The 12,474-nt window shown below is 31.8% G+C and overlaps 1 protein-coding gene across 6 annotated transcripts in view; it reads right to left on the reverse strand.

Moving 5' to 3' along the window:
* Positions 1 to 12,474, reverse strand: part of LOC131161795 (uncharacterized) — a 73,491-nt gene that overhangs the window by 27,962 nt on the left and 33,055 nt on the right. The gene's annotated exons all lie outside the window — the stretch shown is intronic.

Here is a 12,474-nt window from a genome sequence, read left to right on the forward strand (position 1 = left end):
AGGACTTGTTCGAGTGACTCACTAAAAAGAATCAAGGTATTAGTGAAGGATCAAATCCGTCACTAATACTTATAAATTCATCGCTAATACTATTAGCGACGAATTTATGAGTATTAGCGACGGTTTTAAAATGGTTGTAATATCTACCGTTACTACTAACTTTTAGTGACGAATTCAAAATTTTGTCACTAATAAATGGAGTATTAGTGACAGATTATAACCGTCACTAAAACTCTAATACCGTCACTAAAAATTTTAAAACAACTCAACTCAAATTCGTCACTAATAGTAGGGTATTAGTAACAAATTACAAATTCGTCACTAATACGAGGGCATTAGTGAAGGATTCAAATTCGTCACTAATAGTAGGGTATTAGTAAAGGATTCAAATTCATCACTAACAAATTCGTCACTAATACCTACTATTAGTAACGAATTTGTTAGTAACGAATTTGAATCCTTTACTAATACCCTACTATTAGTGACGAATTTGAATTATTCACTAATAATTAGAAAAATTAAAAAACCTGTAATACTAACTTTTTTTAATCATCAATTCTTATATAAAAATCTGTTATTACAATTTCGCATAGATAACATGAAACCATAATTACTTCAAAATTCGTAAATCATTCAAAATTTCGAATTCAAATTCAAATTCAATTAAAATAAAGAAATAACATATGTTTAGATAACAAAAGAAAAAATTCAAAATATTCAAAATTCAAATACAAACTAGTACAAATTCAAATTAAAATACAAAAAATCTAATTGTTTAAATAATAATACAAATTACAAAGAAATAATTAAAAGTTGCATCCGACGATTGTAGTGCATGCATGCATGACATCGTGATGATGTTATGACAACCATGAACTCTACAAATTAAGAATCATTAAAAAAAAAAAAAGTAGTATACAAATGGAGAGCTGACGCTCAGTATAATTAGGAAAAATAATTATATGATATAACAAATTCGCAAAGATTTCATAATCATGCATATTACACAATTTGTAAGGTAATAATATCAATAATGAAAAAAATAATGTCAGTATTTAATGTTAAACACTGAGTTCACATATTTTCATTGAGTAACATACTTGAAAGGTAGCCTATAAAGTCGAATGGATGAATGGGTCTTTGAATAATCATGAGAAGATACACACACAACTATACTTACAACTACTTACATATATTATGTGTAATTACCTTTTAATTTTTTCAAAGGTAAAACCGAGTGAATTCATTAATAAACAAAGCTCAAATTAGAGGCCTGAGAATACAAAAGGGCAGGAAGACCCAAAATAGGAAACCAACAAGGCAATAAAAACAGTGAGTAACAAACAAATTAACAAAAAAATGAAGAGAACACCAATAATAGAAAATGTCAAAGCAGTTGAATCAGCCACTGAGAATTTGATACTGTTCATTAACCATACGGGTAATTATTATCTTAAGATTGAGACACCTTTAGTTATAGAGGTTGTTTTATCTTTTTTTTTTTCTTTGTGATAGTGTTTAAAGTCTTTTAGGCATGTTTAGTCATGAAAATTATTTTATAATTTTTTTCTATAAGGTGTTTAAAACCTTTCAAATAGTTGATTAATTTTTTAGGACATGACTTTAGTCTGTCTTTTTACCCTAATCTCCAATTAAATAAATTTATGTCTAATATTTAAGTCTTCTGTTGCCCTTTTAATAAGCTTAAGTGCTTACGAGCAGGTAACATGGATCTTTATGTCATCCTCCTTTGTCGTACTTAGGAGCAGAAAAGCAGCATTGCATCAGGTGGGTCTTCAATGAGTTTGAATTTATGCCTAAGAAATTATAGAAGAAAAGTGAAAATAAATTTTGTTGATAACTGGATTAGTGTACTTACAATGGGCATTTAAGCTACGTTCTTAATGGTAAAAGTGATCATGGTAATGTATATTATATAAGTTTGGTCACTGTTATGTACAAATGACTGATACATGGCAAGGGTCTCAGCCAGAATGGAATGAGAATTTTGCATTCACCATAACTGGTGAGGTCTCCGAACTCAGGATGAAGATCATGGATAACGATAGTGCTACTCAAGATGATTTTGTGGGAGAAGTAATGTGTGTTGCAATTTATTATAAGTTGTTTCTCATTTTTTTTTTTTCATTTTATTATTTGCTCAAAGTACTAACTTGGTTGCATCCTACCTTTTTATGCATTATACCTGTTGTTTGGCTTTTCACTTGTAAATATGAGAGTCAAAGATATTAACCATGGGTGTTTGCACATTGCCCCTTGATAAGTGCACTACCTTAAATTTTTCATACCATTTGAGGTTTCAGTACAGTTGCTAAGATTATTTTGACTAAAAATGTTTAGAAAGGGGACTATTTAATGAAATCACATAATGAATGTTCTTTAGATTTTTCATTGCCTTCATTTTCAGAAAACACAAACAGTATAGGGGAGAAATCACATTCACCAAACCATAAATGTCCTTGTTATAAAATGCATTGTAACCATTCAGTTTCAACGGGAGTTTTATATCTCTCGTGAGTATTATTTTGTATAGCCATGATTCTTAATTAGTCATTGTAGAAATTAAACAATAAATCAGCCTCTAACACTTGACTTAAACATGTTCATTTGGCTTGGTGTACAAGTGTGATAAGTTACTCGCAATGTGATTTGCATCTTGTGAATTTGTATATAACTTGAAAAAATTATATGGAATGATTGTTTTTAATAATCTTGGTTCTTAAAAGTACTTCCAGCAGTTATGATATTTGATTTATGTTTTCAATGAATCATTCTTAGTTGCATAGCTTGCTTGATTTCAATTAATTTTCCTGGCGACAAAAAATAATAATAAACAAATAGATTGATAATAATCCACCATTGCTTTTATTAGAAGATAAATAGAAATCTTAGTTTCTAGATTATTATTATAAAACGTCACTATTTTTTTTTTTGTGTTTAAAGTCTTTTAGGCATGTTTAGTCATGAATGCTTCTTCAAATGAACTAAACCTATATTGTCTCATTTCTTATGATTCCTAACTTTTACTCATCATTTCAAAAATATTTTAACATTCATTTTATCATTATTGTCATCGTACATGGTTTTTTTCTGAAAAAATTTTAACGAAATTTCGACAGCATACCAACTATAAATTGAACATTTTTCCATATAACCTGTACCTGATATGTTCAAATAAGTTATTTATAATTCAATTCAAGGTACACGAGAACCTATATCCACTACCAGTATATAATATATATCAACTGCATCCACCATGCAGGAGACATTCTAGACTAGCATGCAATCATGTAGCAATTAATAATTCACAACATATAATCTATCCATTAAATTCATGATATAAATAGCAGAGAATAGTGGATAGTGTTGAGTTCAGTATAATATTATTATTCATCTAGGCATATGTACATGAACGTTATAAGATGATGAGAGCATTTAATTTAAAGAATTATGAAGATGATGCTCCCTCTGAGTTATGTATATATTCAACTTATGCCTTTTTCAAATTGTCAATTCCGTAACCAAGTGTTTCTAATATTTTCAATTATTTAGGCTTGCCAACGAATGCTTTAGGCTCACTAGACCAAAAATATATAAATGAATGCGCATTTAAATGAACTAAGCTTACATTGTCTTATTTCTTATGATTCCTAACTTTCACTCATCATTTCAAAAATATTTTTTTCATTTTATCATTATTGTCATTGTACATGGTTTTTCTTTTTTTGAAAAAATTTTAACGAAATTTCGGTAACATATCATATGTAAATTGGACATTTTTTTTGTAAAAATTGTACCTGATATGTTCAAATAAGTCATTTATAATTCAATTCAAAGCACACGAGAACATATATCCACTACTAGCATGCAATCACATCAACTGCATCCGATATGCACGAGGCATTCTAGACTAGCATGCAATTATGTAGCAATCAATAATTCTCAATAAGTTTCTTCAAAATTTTCTGATTCACTACTTATTATTAGATTTAACATTTGTTTTTTGAGCTTTTCTACAATATTTAATTCTTTGATTTCTTGCTTGACTCTACAATCTCTTGCATAATGACCTTTCTTTCCACATTTGAAACAAGTTTTTTGATTCTTTTCTTTAGTTTGATATTTATTTTGAGATTTTGAAGGTTTTTCAGATCTTCTTCTTTTCTTTTTGTAATAATTCTTATCATATTTTTTATAATATCCTTTTGATGGGTTTGTATTTTTTATGCATATGTTTTTTATGATGTTTTTTAGAAGGTGCTTTAATTCTTTCATAACCGTATTGGGCACAAAAATCACCAAGTTCTCCTTTATTTCTTTTGAACTTGCTTTTCATTTTAGATTGAATCTTTAATTCATTACAGAGTTTTAAACCTTCATGATTAATAACGTAAACAATTTGTCCGTAGGTGATTGCTTCGTAATTTGATCCTAAGGTTTCTTTTACTCTATCTCTAACTCTTTGAGCAAATAATTTTGGTAATCCACTAATAAACTTTTCTTTCCAGAAGCCAGATCTCCCATCTGGTCTACTCATTATTTTTGCAATAAAAATATCTTTGTACCATTGGAAATCTGATAATTTGGGACATGTAAGATTTAAGAGTATGACACTACTTTTTTCGTGTTGACTCGTTGAATCCCCTATAAATTGTCTAAAGATTGACTAGATAAGTTCTGCGACAGCATCACTTTCTTGAGTTTGAACCTCGTTTTCCTCTTTGACCTTTTTTGCTTCCATTATTTGATCTTTTTCATGAGGAGTGAGGTAATGATCGCACCATTCTTTGAGAGTTCCAACAAAACCATGGGTTATTAAGGCAACAATTTGATTTTCACTAACTCTTGGAGAATGTAGCCGAAAAGCTGTTGCTGCAACTGACATTTGATGTAGTAAAGCATAAATTTGATGTTCTGTTAAACCATCAATTCTCCATTCATGAATTTCATTTCCTTGAAATATCTTTTGTGGTAACATGTCATTTGATTCTTCAAATAAAAGGCATGGAGGTGTTGGTTTTTTGTAATAAGTTTTTTGACTTTGATTTTTCCAATTTTTAATTTTATTGACTTCAAAATCTTCATTATCTTGGAAGTTGGATTATAAAGCGTCAATAGCTTCATCCTTTGATAACATATTGATTTTTAAGTTGGTAGTTTTATTGATCAGTTCATCAATTTTTTGAGTAAGTAATTCATTTTGTTTTTGAAATTTGAAATCTTTTAAACTCTTGTCTAAAGTATTAATTGGTATTGGATTTTCTAGTTTAGGCTTTGTCTTACTAGATTCTCCTATTTCATAAGTGTTGTTTTCTTTGATTTCAGAAAGGTACTCCAAATGACTTTCAATTCTTGATGATTGATCCGCTATTGTCCTAAGTATTTGATTTGTATAATTATTTTGACTAATTAATTGATCGACTTCTGAGTTTCCTTTAGTTTCTTTGAAAGGTGAAGCAGTTACCTCAAGTTTTTTATATTGAATTTTGAATAAGCTTTTAGGAGGATGAATTGTTGTTACATAATTATTATCAATTAGTTTCCAATTTTTTTCTTTTATCATTTATGACATTTACTTCTTGCCTTTGTTTGACATAGCTGAAAAATGGAATGTCCCTTTTTAATCTATGCATTTCTTTAAACCATGTAGCTTTGATTTTTTCTCTTTCTTCTTCATTGTAATCTTTAAAAAAAATTTCTCTATTATCTTTGTTGAGTTTGTGTTTGTAATCCCTTCTAATTTTTTCCATATCTTGTTTGAAAGCTTTGTCTATTACCATAAGATTTTTCCTTTGATGCTCTTCCTTTAGGATTTCTCTTTGATCTTCTGTTAAGATTTGCGATTCTGTTGGAGAGGTTGGTTCAAATACCTCTTGGTAGTATCCTTGAGGGATTTCTAGACCAAAATCAACTCCTTTAAGTTTGAGACTTTTTGCGGGTTCTGTATATGTATAAAGGCTTGAAATACTTTTTTTTCCTAAGACAATTGATTGTTTTGAAGATTGACCAATGCTTTTACTTCTTGTTAATAATGATTGAAAATTGATTTTTACGTTTCCCCTTTCATCCTGGATAATTTTCATGGCAACTGTTTTTTGAATATTTGGAACAATTTCATGATCAGTTTCATTTAAGTTATTGAATCTCCTCGGCTTGAATCTCATGCCATAGAAGTTTCTTGGGATGAGATACAAGTGATTGTCTATTAAAGTTGGCTTGAAGCATGATTGTTTCTCCCTTTTCACTAGTTTGAAGAGAATTTGGAAGGATTGTTGAAGTTTTAGCTTTGTAATAAACTTTATAAATCATTTCTAAATTTGAACTTCTTGAATCCATGTCATACCCCTTAGTTTAAATGTCAAAAGTAAAAAAGTTTGTATAAAGATTTTTCTTGAAGGTTTGCTCTTATGTTTGGGTAACACTCAAAATAGATTGGACCTTCTGCAATGTTTGACTCTAACATCCTGAGTAGAGAATCATTGAATTCATGATGTCATGAAGGATGACACAAACTGGTTTGTTTAATCTTGCTCTAGTAAGAGGAAATAATCCTAGTTGGACCATTCCGATATGAATCCGATTATATTTTGAACCTAAAGACTTTAGATCCTCGATATCTAAAAGTCTTTTTTGTTGTCTTGCTTCATTTGTGGTTAGAGAGATTGACTTATTGATAACTTTGATAAAGTATTGTTCATTATTTTCAATTGATCCTTTCTGTTTGATAATTTAACTTTCGGTCTTGGAAATTTTCCAAATTTTGTTTGAATTTTGATTAGATATGTCTTTACCATTCCAATTTGCAAGTCTTCTTTCTATTTTCCCTAAAGAAATTTGTAGTTCCTTTTTGTCTGATCTTTTGCTTGAAGATTCATTTTGTTTATTTTTTTACTTCTTTTAATAACTTTCCAGTGTTCATGATACTTTGAACTAGCTTATCCATCTTCTTTCTTACTTTTTCTTAGTTTTATAGGTTTTTCTTTCTCTTCGAGGGAACACCACCGGGACCACCCTAAACGCTCTCTCAGCTTGGCGGGCTGACCAACGGATTTTCACTGGCTTACCAACTCTTAATGAAATAAAACATGCAATTTTTAGAAAAACTTTAAAAGATCAATGAATAAAGATGGCTCTAATACCATAATCGCTTAGGTTAGTTATTAAAGATGTAAATATCTATTCTTGATTTCTGGATCATTGATATGTTCAATCATTTCAAGAATGGTCTCATTTTCTACAATATTGTCAAAAGAAATGGATTGGTTGTCTCTCAATCAAAAAGAAAATTGTTTCAAACCAATATTAGATTTCTTGGTTATCAAATCTATCAAAATAAAATCACTCCAATCCAAAGATCTTTAGAATTCGCAGACAAATTCCCAAATGAAATTAGAAATAAAAATTAACTGTAAAGATTTTTAGGGTGTCTTAACTATGTTGCCGACTTTATTCCAAATATTAGGATTTTGATCAAACCATTATTCAAAAGACTTAGAAAAAATCTTCCAACCTGGACAGATGAGTGTACCCAAATTGTCGCCAAAGTCAAAACCCTAGTCAAAACTCTTCCCCGCCTTAGTCTCCCTGACCCTAAGGCCTTCATGATAGTCAAAACAAATACCTCTGATATTGGATTTGGAGGTACTCTCAAACAGAGAATTGATTCTAAAGAAACCTTAGTAAGATTTCATTCAGGAGTTTGGTCCGACCCTCAAGTCAATTATTCAACTATCAAAAAAGAGATTTTGTCCATAGTTTTATGTGTCAAAAGTTTCAAGATGATTTATTCAATAAAGAGTTTTTACTTCGGATTGATTGTGCAAGTGCCAAAAACATCATTGAAAAATATTTTAAGAATTTGGTTTCAAAACAAATATTTGCTAGATGGCAAGCAATCTTATCTGTTTTTTATTTCAAAATTGAATTTATTAAAGGAACCTCAAACTCTATTCTAGATTTTCTTACAAGAGATTTTTTTAACAGGCCAAAATGCCAAGGATAACGGCTAAGGACCTTTATTCAAAACCTCAAAGACTCAAAAGCCTATCAAATTCAAGAAAAAATTCCTATTCACAATAGGTTCAACCCACTATTAAGATCTCAAGCTATTCAAGCCCCTTCATTCAAAGAAGTCATGGAAAGCCAGGCCCAATCCTCTGTGGCCCAAGTTCAAAAGGCTTCAGTTACTAAAGGATACTATTCAAAAGGCTTCAAAGATCTCTTCCCCATTGAACCTGAATGGGAAGACTCCACTCCCTTCGATGTCATCAAAAACTATTTCTTTTTTAGGTGCCATTTTGACACTCCGGACCCATTAAAGAATAAAAAATTTTATGAATTAATTCTTGTTGAATCTAACTCATTTGTAATAGGTCATAATTACGACCTTTAAGATTCTTCAAAAATTAATTTTTCAAAATTCAAAATTTTAAAATCATTTCTCCCTCTGAATGGGGAACCCATCCAAGAAATTCAAAAAGATTTAAAGAGAATTTTATTTCTCAAACCTATGACTACAGATATTACATTGATGCTTGGTCAAATGTTCTCTTCCTCCAAAATTACTCACATTATTGGTTCATGCATTTTGAATCAAAAATTTGCAAAACCTTCCAAAATTGGTTTTTAAAATGGTTCAAAATTTTTGGTCCTAAAAAAGAGATTTTCCTAGAAATAATTCAAAAATGATCTTGAATTATTTCAGAAGAATTTTATTCTTCCTCGGGATCAATCTTATTCGTCTTTCAAGCTCCTACAATTTTGTTCAAACTTCGGAATAACTTATATTTTTTACTAGGACTACCTTGTGGTCTCCCCAGAAGAAAGCACTCTTTGTTATCCAAAAACAATGAGAAGAATTTTCGAAGTTTGATGGTGGGAAAAGTTCACCCTACCATAAGGAAAAGTCCATTCGTGGCTGGTTCAACAAGTTCTTCCACCTTCAAGCTCTCTAGGATCGCTTTTAAAATCAAAAGACAGATTGAAAATCGTCGATGAAGACCATATTGTTTCAATTTCTTTAAGAAAGTCAAAATTGTCAAAATCAGGAAAGATGAAGGCCCACTTAATCAAGCTCATCAAACAGCTAGAGGAATCAGACGAGTCAGATTCTGCCGACAGCTCTACTTCAAATAGAACTGTTGATCTTGATCTCAGCTCAGAATTTTATCAATTTATTCAAGAATATCCATTGCCCCCCTCTACAAAAGGCAAAGTAAAGATAAAGAAGTAATCTCTTTGCCTACAAGATTCAAAAATTGCGGTTACCGCTTCAAGACTTGACAGGCCACCCTGTCCCTTCAAAGATCACTCAAAGGATATTACTCAAGTCTCGATAAGAGTTATTCAAAAGTTACTCAAGACTTATTCAAGAATTTTGCAGCTGGCAACCATTTGACCGATCTTGTAATTATTTGAACGTTTGGTAAGGTGAGTGTTTTACACCTGTCCATTTCTGGTCAGGGTTGTATTATTTTATTTAAAGGTGGTGGATCACCCACACAAATGCAGCCGTCCACGTGCTGTCACCTTTAAGTAAAGTATTTTGTCTTTTGCGTCGGCACGACGGTCATATAAGAATCCAAAGATGAATTCAGTAGTCAATGGGGCCTAATGAGCACCCGCACTAATTCACCCTGGATTCCAAATCTTTTGAAGTCCATGCCATCTTGCTTATAAATAAGAACTTTGAGTCTTGTAAATCCTCATACCAATTTAGGGGCTCTCTAGAGAGAATCTAAGACGCTTCGAGCTCCACCTGAATTTCTCTCCTCCCTCAATCTTCGTCCATAGGAACTCTGTCAAAAGTGTAATACAAGTAAGCATTCAATAAAAAGTCAATAATTTCTTTTATTCAAAGCTCTTTGATTGATAAGTATGCTCTGTAGTTGCGTTTTTAAGACGATCTTCTGCATCAAAAATCTTATTGCATGCTTTTCATAAATTATTCATTTCAAAAATTGTTCTAGATTGCTTTTGGGACGTCTAAGCCCTGGCTTGGCCAGTTCTTCAGACATAATAGCATTTCCCCAACCCGAGAAAATATTAGTCATCCCAAAAATCAGAACAAGCTATTTAAAATTATTTGTCTATTGTGTCTGACTTGTTGTTTACTTTGATTTAAATTGTTTGTTTACATCTTTAATAACTAACCTGAGCGATTATGGTATCAAAGCCAGGTTCCAATGTTCATGATACTTTGAACTAGCTTATCCATCTTCTTTCTTAGTTTTTCTTAGTTTTACAGGTTTTTCTTTCTCTTAGAGGGAACACCACCGAGACCACCCAAAACGCTCTCTTAGCTTGGCGAGCTGACCAACATATTTTCACTGGCTTTACCAACTCTTAGTGAAATAAAACATGCAATTTTTAGAAAAACTTTAAAAGATCAATGAATAAATATGGTTCTGATACCATAATCGCCCAGGTTAGTTATTAAAGATGTAAACAAACAATTTGAATCAAAGTAAACAACAAGTCAGACACAATAGGCAAATAACTTTAAATAGTTTGTTCTAATTTTTGGGATGACTAATATTCCCTCAAGTTGGGGAAATGTTATTATGACTAAAGAACTAGCCGAGCCAGGGCTTAGACATCCCAAAAGCAATCTAGAACAATATTTGAAATGAATACTTTATGAAAAACATGCATTAAGATTTCTAAGGTAGAAGATCGTATTAAAGACCCAACTATAGAGCATACTTATCAATCAAAGAGTTTTGAATAAAAGAAATTATTGACTTTTTATTGAATGCTATTACACTTTTGACAGAGTTCCTATGGACGAAGATTGAGAGAAAAGGGGGAGGAGAGAAATTCAGGTGGAGCTCGAAGCGTCTTAGATTCTCTTTAGAGAACTCCTGAATTGGTGCGAGGAATTACAGGTCTCAAAGTTCTTATTTATAAGCAAGATGGCACGGACTTCAAAAGATTTGGAATCAGAGGTGAATTAGTGCGGGTGCTCATTGGGCCCCATCGACCACTGAATTCATCCTTGGATTTTTATAGGACCGTCGTGCCGACGTAAAAGACAAAATACTTTACTTAAAGGTGACAGCACATAGACGGCTGCATTTGTGTGGGTGACCCACCACCTTTAAATAAAATAATACAACCTTGGCCAGAAAGGGACAGGTGTAAAACATTCATCTTACCAAACGATCAAATAATTACAAGCTAGGCCAAATGGTTGTTAGCTGTAAAATTCTTGAATAAGTCTTGAGTAACTTTTGAATAACTCTTATCGAGACTTGAGTAAAATCCTTTGAGTGATCTTTGAAGGGACAGGGTGGCCTGTCAAGTCTTGGAGCGGTAACCGCAATTTTTGAATCTTGTAGGCAAAGAGATTACTTCTTTTCTTTGCTTTGCCTTTTGCAGAGGGGGGCAAGGGATCTTCTTGAATAAATTGATAAAATTCTGAACCGAGATCAAGATCAACGATTCTATTTGAAGTAGACCTGTCGGCAAAATCTGACTCATCTGATTCCTCCAGCTGTTTGATGAGCTTGATTAAGTGGGCCTTCATCTTTCCTGATTTTGATGATTTTGACTTTCTTGAAGAAATTGAAACAGTATCATCTTCATCGACGATTCTCAATCTGTCTTTTGATTTTAAAAGCGATCCTTGAGAGCTTGAAGGTGGAAGAACTTGTTGAACCAGCCACGAACAAACTTGTCCTTTTGGCAGGGTGAACTTTTCCCACCATCGAACTTTGAAAATTTTTCTCATTGTTTTTGGATAACAAAGAGTGCTTTCTTCTGGGGAGACCACAAGGTAGTCCCAGCAAAAAATCCAAGTTATTCTGAAGTTTGAACAAAATTGTAGGAGCTTGAAAGACGAATGAGATTGATCCTAAGGAAGAATAAAATTCTTTTGAAATAATTCAAGATCATTTTGAATTATTTCTGGGAAAATCTCTTTTTCAGGACCAAAAATTTTGAGCCATTTTAAAAACCAATTTGGGAAGGTTTTGCAAATTTTTGGATCAAAATGCATGAATCAATAATGTGAGTAATTTCGGAGGAAGAGAACATTTGACCAAGCATCAATGTAATCTTGGTAGTCATAGGTTTGAGAAATAAAATTCCCTTTAAATCTTTTTGAATTTCTTGGATAGGTTCCCCATTCAGAGGGAGAAATGATTTTAAAATTTTTAAATTTTGAAAAATTAATTTTTGAAGAATCTTGAAGGTCGTAATTATGATCTATTACAACCGAATTAGATTCAACAAGAATTAATTCATAAAATTTTTTATTCTTTAATGGGTCCGGAGTGTCAAAATGGCACCTAAAAAAGAAATAGTTTTTGATGACATCGAAGGGAGTGGAGTCTTCCCATTCAGGTTCAATGGGGAAGAGATCTTCGAAGCCTTTTGAATAGTATCCTTTAGTAACTGAAGCCTTTTGAACTTGGGCCACAGAGGATTGGGCCTGGCTTTCCATGACTTCTT

Source organism: Malania oleifera, chromosome 8 (assembly GCF_029873635.1).
Source record: "Malania oleifera isolate guangnan ecotype guangnan chromosome 8, ASM2987363v1, whole genome shotgun sequence".
Taxonomy (NCBI): Eukaryota; Viridiplantae; Streptophyta; class Magnoliopsida; order Santalales; family Ximeniaceae; genus Malania; species Malania oleifera.